The following is a 9475-nucleotide window of genomic DNA, read 5'->3' on the forward strand; positions in this document are numbered from 1 at the left end:
GGCCAACGAGTTGGTGTTTTTTCAATGTATGCTTCAGACACGGGTCACGACGAGGCGTTCCCCATAGCGACCCCAAGAGGATGCAGTTCGAAGTCCCCTTGAAAGGGAACCCATTATAATAAGTGATGCTGTCTACATTGGATGCGGCGCGACACGACAGATCATACGTCATTCGTTGCGATCCTATACATCGGTTGTGACAGTTGTCGCGCCGCAACAGCTAAAGTCTGTCTACTGGACACGTCACGTGACAAAACGACCATTGCAAATTATTTGAATTTTGTGTCAGTACGTCATAGAAAGAACGAGGCAGCAGTTTACTGTTGGGGATTTGTCGTGACGATGCTGTGCCGCATCCAGTGTAGAGAGCATTACTGATTATAATGGGTTCTATAGTATTTTGTTTTGCCGCTCGTGTCCGTTGTAGACACGGTGTTAGGCCCACCCCAAATGCTCTCATTGGTTGAGACGCATGATGACGCCCATCCTAAACCAGTACTGATCAATATCCCACCCCTCCTGTGACCCATGGTTTGTCTGTATGTGTATTCAGAGCCAGTGAGCAACGGACTTTCAAAATAATAATAATAAAAACAGCATTAATGAGCGATAAAATAATTGTCGGCGTTAATTAATTAATGCGTTAACGCGATAATAACGTGTTAACTTGCGCAGCCCTACTGTTTGAACCAGTCTGATAGACTCTTCACTGAGTGAACTTACTGAATCCATTGAACTGTTGAATCAGCATCAAGTTGTCATTACTATATTATCGAATCAGAATAGAGAGCTTCAGGAATTTTTTTAACACCCAGCCCCATGCATTTTCCTGATTAGGAAGCTTAGATCAGCATGAAAGAGATTTGGTTAGGACACAGTGTAGAAATGTCTAATTTAATTCTCATTCAATTGTACCATTTTTCCTCAGATGAAGGACTCTCATAGTAGCCTCAATCCCTTCTCTTCTCTGGCAAGTCAAACCCCTCCCAAATCTGATCAGATGGACCATGAATGAGGTCATCATCTGGAGACAGTTGACCAGTCAGAGCAAGAAACCGTCTTGCTGTCCTTTTATTTGTCTCTGCTGAAGACAGGATAAGACAGGTGGAAGAATGTGGACGTAGTGGCTGTCAGTATGAGTTCTCAGTGCCTCGACTTCACTCTGCTGTCTATGAATTATTTGTGGAGCCAGCGATGACAAAAGAGTGTGTCCCATCAGACGCCACCTCAAGCTCTTTTGATATTTGCGAGAAGAATGACGTGGAAACATCCGTATTCAGGGTGTTATGTGTATCCGGCAAGCATTTGTACAGCTGTACACACACACACATCTATGCCTTTGATATGTGGAGAGAGACATATAATAGCCAATTTCTGGTTAAGATGGGAAAGTGCCTCTCAACGTTGTGTAAGCTGTCTGCTGACACGTGCAGAAAATCGTTCACATGCCTGGAGCGTAGAGTTGGTTAGCTGTCTTGTGTTATAGAGTGTGCGAGACGGTCTCTGTGTACACTGCAAGGACTTGTTTCAATTCTGTAATGATTGCTGGATATGCCATATCAAGGTACAATATTTTACGTTCCATTTGAGACAAATTTTTCGCTACCTGTGGAGACACATCAGAACCCCAAGTGCAGTTTATTAGTATCAGTTACGAAAAAAATAAACCTTTTCAATATATGAAAACAAAAGTGGGATTCAACATAGGAAACATGCATGACTTGAACAGTCAAGTCTTTGTCTAGTGCTTTATACAATGCAGATTGATTCAAAGCAGCTTCACAGTGATAAACAGGAAAAATAGCAGAATTAAAGATGCATCAAATTTAAGATAAATTCAAATTCTGTTGTAAAATAGGTTTACAGAAGACAGTCAGTTCAGTGTTGATTCGGTTCAGTTTGAAAACTATGGTAAAGTTCAATGCCATTAATTGAAAATTGAGTTTTATGGCTTCTAGTCCATGTCTGTTAGCTTTGAGGCCAAATTATTAGTATGAAAATAAATACAAATTGACAGTATCTTTTGGGAAAACAGACCAAGAATATCGATGACTCATGACTCACATAGAGCGTAGGCGTAGCGTAAGCTCCAGTTAGAAGTGACGAACGCAGAAGTGCAGAGGAGAGAGCAAAACAAAACACCAGTCACGAATTAAAAGTACAAAACAAGGATTTGTAAAGAAAAATGTCGGAGGATTTTGATATAAGCCAAGAGGAGACTGGTTTTCCTTTGCTGTAAACACAACTTGGTTCTCACGAGACATATTCTAACTGGCGCTTAAGCTACGCTTGAATCCTGTAATCCCCTGGAACGCCACTCTCTCGTGAACGCACTTATGACAGTTAGCAAAAGTTAGAGATTATGGTTTATAAAGTTTTAAATATGGATATTTTTCTTACATGAATGCATTATTTCAGAAGGCCTTTATTAAAACCCCGAGCTGTGTGGAGTACTTTTTATGATGCATATTTTGCTTCAAAATCTCGACCATTCACTGCCATTATAAAGCTTGGAAGAGCCAGGACATTTTATAATATAACTCTGATTGTATTCGTCTGAAATAATAAAGTCATATACACCTAGGATGGCGTGAGGGTGAGTAAATCATGGGGGTACTTTTCATTTTTGGGTGAGCTATCCCTTTAAATTGCCTTTTAATATGTTCCTCCCCAACTTCCTGTTTCAATAGGAAATGCATCAACAAAGGAAAGGAAACTTATAAATCTCATGAATATGATCATTTTAATATGTCAGCCAGACAAGAGGGCTCTATATACAAAAATAGTAATGGAATCACAAGGGAAAAGGAAAGCAAAGAAAGAAAGCGAGAGACTTTCAAAACAAGAGGCTAAATAAATTCAAAATAAAAGACTTACCACGAGACATGAAGACAAAACAAAAATCAACACAACCATTAGCCAAACAAACTCTCTCACTCCCAGTGCGCTTCATCCTGTTTTCCCTCGTCTCTTGGCCTAGTCTAACCCACCACTCAATTCACCTCCCCAGAGAAGACAAACAGACAAAGAAGAGGTATAAAGCCAGTGTTTGTGTGCAAGAAAACAAAAGTAGTAAATCGGCCAGCCCCCAAGGTACGGGACCCTCCCAGCCCTACTAACCGTTCATCAGCCCTGCCTCTCTCTCTGTGTGTGTGTGTGTGTGTGTGTGTGTGTGTGTGTGTTAGCTGGGCTAATGATTTCCCAGCTAGACCACCACACCAGTCCCCCCACGACCCCCTGAGCTAGCCCCCAAAATCAATCTTGCTCTCATGAATTATTGAGTTGTTTGCCTTCAGCCTTTTACAATAGACACTAAAGGAGACCTGTCTCTCTCTTATCCTTTCTCTCTTACACTATTTTTGCTCTCTTTTCGTCTCTCTCTCTATTTCTATCATTGGGTTGGTTTGTTGGAGACTCTGTCAAAGAGGTTTCCAGAGGTCAGGTCATCTTTCTTGCCAGGTGAAAGTATGTCTAATACCTGTTGGGTCAATGCAAGATGCTGCCTGTAATAAGGATGTCAAAAGCACCAGTATACTTTCTATAGTACTGATAGTGAGTTTCAACACTGTATAGTAATGTTTAATATTTATATTTATTTAATATTTTTTTATAAATGTTTTTAATTATACATAAAAAATTTAAAATACTTATTATATTTAATGATTACATTTCCCTCGTCTATTACTATTATCCCTCGTATACTACTATTATATAATTATATTAATCTCTTGATTTGATTCATGAAGTAATATAATTTAATATACAGCTTCCATGTTTTGCATTGTTGAAATATTCTGAAGGTTTTGACGGAATCCTTCAAAGGGACTTGAAACCCAACAATAACAACAAATTACAAACCATCAACATTTTCATGCATTATCTATTTGTGTTTCTAGTTCAAGTAGCTATATTAGCACCCCAAAAGAAGGTAGTTGAACTTAGCAGTCCAACAAGGTGTCTTGTTATAGAATAACTGTGCTTACAACACCGAATATAAGCATGAATATGATCCAGGTGAACCAGTCATCAACTTGATTTCCATATTTCCAGGGACCTCTCGGTTTGATTGACAGCTCTCTGTTCCCACACTGGGGTGAGCAATTACCAGTCCTGCATATTAAGATTTGCTTGTGTGAAATGATGCTCCCGTGTGATTTTCTCTTTCTGTGTAGTTTTTGGGGCTGGTGTTGCATTTATGCATATTTGAAACTGAGAGAGAGAGAGAGAGAGAGAGAGAGAGAGAGAGAGATTTCATCTAAAAACATGATAGCAAGAGTTAGGAGTGAGTCAATCCATAGCAGTGATTTAATCATGGCATGACATCATCGTTTGAGTGACATCACATCTAGTAATCATGTCACACCCTTTTTGAGTCATAGAACTGGCATTAAAGGAATAGTTAATTGCAAAATGAAATCAGCCTCATGTCATTCGATACCCATGTGACTTACGTTCTTCCATGAAACACGAGGAAACATTATGAGAAATGTTTATGCTGCTTTTTCCCAATGAAAGCATACAGTGGCAAGGATGTTTAAAAAGCACCAAAAAGTGGAAAATGATCTGCATGCATTAAAATACAGCTGGCCAAAATGCATTACACCAGGTTTGACACACTGACAATGGAGAATCAATGATATTTCATGACAATGACAATCAGACTTGGCCCAACATATCTTATGAGCGAGAGGAAGATTGGAGAACTATATGTCATATGGGTTTAGAGTAAATTATGACAATTTTCAGTTTTGGTTGAACTAAGCCTTAACATTAACAGGGAGATATGTCTCTATTACTTTCAGCACATGATGTGTGATATATGTGAGACTTCACTAATTAGATGACAGACTTTTTAGTAACACTGATATTATTTAGTAACTGATAGTGGCATTATAGTCAAATACAGAGTAAAGACTGTGTGAAAGAGAAAAAGGTGGGATCATATGGGTACACTATTCCGAATTCAATTTAACCAACAAAATATGCCAAATAAAACATGACCACCAATTTATTTATTTGATTACACACATATGTAAACACACACAAGAATATGCCTAGTATTTCTCTTGCCATGATCGTGTTGACACTGTTGCAATAGTGGTATCAAGTGACTGCTGCTATCAGCATTGAATTCTCACCACTACATCAGGAGCCAATTCTACAGTATTCAACAAAATGATTGATCTGGTCAAATTTAAGTAAATTGTTCATGATTAATGTCTATTAGCGTGTCATTTTATGTACATATGCCAGTGCTGTAAAACGAAACTGTATAAATGCTCAGAAACATAGAGTATTTGCAATTAATGCATGGTATAACTGCTTTATTACTATGTTATAAATGTGTAATAACACAAATTTAAATCTCTCTGTAGGGATTTGGGCAATAGTGAATGATATAATTTAAATCATGCAGAATAGATTAGTTGGTGAGGCTGAGAGAGGAAGAGACCAAGTGAGTGAGTGAGTTCAAGGAGAGAGAGACCCAAAAAACACAAAGAAAGTGGATAGGGAAGACCCCCGTCTCCCAATCTCTCTCTCTCTCTCTCTCTCTCTCTACGTTTATATTTTTTCTACGAATCTTTGAGTTAACATGTACTAAACATGAGTGGAATTTGCACCGCAGCGCCCCCACACCTTGATGCTCATGACAAGAATAGCATGTATAGTTATCTTAATTGAAGTGAATTAGGTTTAAATCGCCGTCATGCATGAATGAATGATATTTTTGCAATTTTACACATAATAATCCACGATGATCACGTTACACAAAACTGAAATTGCACGTCAAAATAACACATTGTCGATATTTTTTGAGACCCCCCCCAAAATTTCACAAATCACGTTTTCAGGGGAGCCCATGTCTTATTAAGGGGAGCCAAGCTCCCCCTAGCTAGCTCCCCCGTAGTTCGCACCCTGATCTCTTATGCTCTTCTCTTGCTGTGTGTGCATCTTTTGGGTTTTGGTTCCAACAGGGTTAAAAATAGCTCCCTCCATAGTCACTCATTATTTAAGAGTCTCCTCCTTCTGTCCCTTTCCACCCCCATCCCAGAATGTGGAGTTTCCTCAAGAAAGGACACACTGGGATGATAATGGACTGAGGTAAAAAAGAAAACAGTTTGTAAAGTGAGGTGTTGCTTAATTTACATCTTACATATAGCATCATGGTTGAACCAAACAGGAAGTGCAGGAAAGAGAATGTTTATTTTGACCCAGGTTTGAGGACTCTGGCTGTGGAGGAGATGTGGGAGAATCTAGTGATGTGTAGGCGATAGTGGGGTGGGTGAGCTTCATTTTGTGCACAGAATATCCTGAGCTCTCTGACCCCCCCCCTTCTCTCTTACACACATACAGGATGAGAGTTCGGTAAGCAGTGAGGATTTGGACATGGCTGAGCCCGCGTGGGTCTCTACTGAGCGTGCTCCAGCCGCAGAGCCCAGCAGCCCCACCGCCCCGTACACAGAGAGGATGCCTACACCCCCACAGCCCAGCATTAAAGAGGAAGAAGGTATGATGTCTCTCTCTCTCTCTCTCTCTCTCTCTCTCTCTCTCTCTCACTCTCTTTCTCTCTTTCTGATTCACTTGGAAGTGTGCGTTAGCCCTCATAAAATATTGATGTTGGTTGTGCTCTGAGCCATAATTGCCATCTCAGCCCGTGAATAATTTATGCTGCTGTTCTGTTCACATGGGCTCATTTACTCTTGGTGTGGCTTGCACCATACAGGAATATGGCACAAGCAGCTATGGCCGCTGTTTTGCATTTATTAACCAAATTAGATTACCTCATGCAAAAGCTTCTCTCATCATGATATCAGCCCTACTGAATTTCAGGAAATGCAAAAACCTGTTTCTTCATCGTCAACCACTCGCAATCCAGTTTAACCAGGCTCTAAATGTGCTGAAATTACAAAGTTTATTTAAATTACGCCATTGTGATTTGATTCAACATACTGCCCCTTTCTATTAAATTATGCTGATTAAAGACACATTACACAAAACTACTAACATTGCACTATTATGCTTAAAAAGATATACAGAGTTCTGGCATGGAACTCTAGATGGCGCAGTCCTATAGGTGTAACTCAATCTGACCTAATGACATCATTATCACATGGCACAGCTGATTGGTTCTCTCCTGTATCGGTAGCCAATGAGCTCGCTGCTCAACGTTCAAATATATGATTAGTGCTGGCAGTAGCAGTTGCAGCTTGCTTCAGAAACCCTCCACCATCCCCAGCTCCACCTGTATAGATCTGCTACGAGGTGATTCATGTACGCTATATGGGGGTTATTTCTTGTATGTTATATTTGCAGCAGCAATATTTCTTACATGCTCACAGCAGCATGTTGTGGATGTATTGGCAGTAGCAAGTCTCGGTACTTGCTCTGCAGCAGCAGCAGCAGCGTAGCAGATCTATTCCGCCAAGACCAAATACATTAACATTGTCATGTACATTACCATGCCAATCCCTCCGAGAGTTGTCATGACAGAAATTTTTTTTATTTAGTTTAAAACATTTAGATTTATTGATGTTGGTGTTGAGTAAAGGAATTCATAGCTATTAGTTTTCCTTTTTATCCATGCTTTTATTAACATTGCGGTATTTAAAAAGTGAATTTTGCATTTAGTGTTATTTATTGATCTACTTGTCACAATAGATGCAGTTGATTAAATGATTGGATTGATAATATAATGTAATAATCTTAATTTTCTACAGTAGACAGATTGGATTGAGATTGGTTTTAAGTTAAGAAACTAGTAGATTCTTTGTCACCCTTTTTATTTATACTTTTGTGTGAGAGCGTTTGTTTATGATGTTGTTCGTGTTCCAGATGTGAACTACAACCTGAACTAATCTTGCCTTGTCATAATGATTAAAAAATAAACATACTAATCATATAAGAGATTATGCAAGTCATTGTATAAATTAATGACACTTTTAATGTATTGTTTAATACATTAATCAATCCAGGCAACAAAATGTGCAGAAATGAAGACCCTGAATAAAAATGGAAGAACTGCTTCATTCTCATCCATTATTTTACTCTAAGGATCTTTGTTTAGTTTGGTGTATCCTCCTGTTTTTCTCCTGAATTCATCAGCGGTGGTGTGTTGTGATCTGTTCTAGAGAGATCACAGGTGTCTCACTGTTAGCTCGTGTAAGTAAGTACGGCTCCACACTCAACCCCTCTAGTAATTGGCCTTCATTGGAGTGCCCTTAACTGAAGACGACAGCAAGGTCCTTTCAAATAACCATAGGATGACTGTGAGTGTGTGTGTGTGTGTGTTCATGAGATGATCCACACACACCTGAGTGCTCTTTGCCAAATAACTGGGCTTGTCGGGCCACATTAGGTCAAAAGTAAGCAGCCTCCTGATATTAACCTGACACGTATAAAAGCACATACCAAAATGGATATACACACACAAACGCACATCTACAGTGAATTTGGACACTTAATGTAGGAGTGCCATTATATTAAAAAGCTAAATATTAAAACTAAGTGGCATCTGTAAGCAAATGTTATTTGAGATTTTCTAACTTCACTTTTTATTAATTCACAAATTGCACATTCCCCTTGACAGTTTTGAATTAATTATAAGTATCTTTTTCACAGTGCATTCTGGGATTGCTTTCTCTGTAAAGGATACATGTGATGCTGCCTTCAAATTTGGCTAAAATGAGGTGCCTTACTAGGCAGCATAATTAAGTTACCAACCTTTTGGAACAGCCTTTGTGTCGCAATGATACTTTTGGAACTGAGCAATTGTGGGTGTGTTTGAAACAGAGTGAGCAAGTTATAGAAAGAGTAGCTGATTCATTATATAACACATTCAGTGTCATATTGACAAAAGAGACAGACAGAATTGCAAACAAAGAGGCAAGAGAGGGAAATACATGAGAAAAAAGGTCCTGACAGACGGGTATGTGCCATGGTATTATCCAGTTAGACACACACACTGTTTGTATGCCAGTCAGAGCAGCTGGTATTGTGCTGTTACAGCTCTAATGCCAGTCTGTGAGTGAAGGGTTTGTGATAGTGCCCATGAATGTGCCTGCTTTCTGCTTCCCATGATTACGAGAGAGACAGACATGTTTTTCTGTTTGGTTGGGAGTCTCTATGTGTGTGTCAATCGGCGAGCTGTCTTAGTAGCGTTTCCCCACGCGACAGATGGACACTTCCACTTTTCAGCACACTGCCTGTTGCTGTATGTGTTTGTCTGTGCATGTGTTCGTGTTAATGAACTTTTAGGGTGTGTAAAAGCCCGTACTCTCTTTAAAAATGTTGTATGGTGGTTCTTGAGTTCAGCAACCTTTTTTCTAATCAAGAATCTTTTTTGTAGCATTGGGTTATCTGGATATTTGATTATATTCATGTATATACTGTAAATATACTTATACGTAGGCCTGTCATGATAACAACTTTTTGTTGTGCGATATATTGCCCCAGAAATAATTGAAATATTACTATC

General features: G+C 39.2%; 1 protein-coding gene and 1 long non-coding RNA gene across 2 annotated transcripts in view; one reads left to right on the top strand and one right to left on the bottom strand.

Annotated features, from left to right (window-relative positions):
• Positions 1–5663, bottom strand: part of LOC107661835 (uncharacterized) — a 14238-nt gene extending 8575 nt beyond the window's left edge. Inside the window, exon 1 of the long non-coding RNA XR_001631151.1 lies at positions 5653–5663. This is a non-coding gene — a long non-coding RNA (uncharacterized LOC107661835). The remainder of the gene's footprint in view (positions 1–5652) is intronic.
• LOC107661744 (transcription factor COE1-like) overlaps positions 1–9475 on the top strand; it is a 140592-nt gene that overhangs the window by 81779 nt on the left and 49338 nt on the right. The gene's annotated exons all lie outside the window — the stretch shown is intronic.

Source organism: Sinocyclocheilus anshuiensis, unplaced genomic scaffold (genome assembly GCF_001515605.1).
Source record: "Sinocyclocheilus anshuiensis isolate Anshui unplaced genomic scaffold, SAMN03320099.WGS_v1.1 scaffold25, whole genome shotgun sequence".
Lineage (NCBI taxonomy): Eukaryota > Metazoa > Chordata > Actinopteri > Cypriniformes > Cyprinidae > Sinocyclocheilus > Sinocyclocheilus anshuiensis.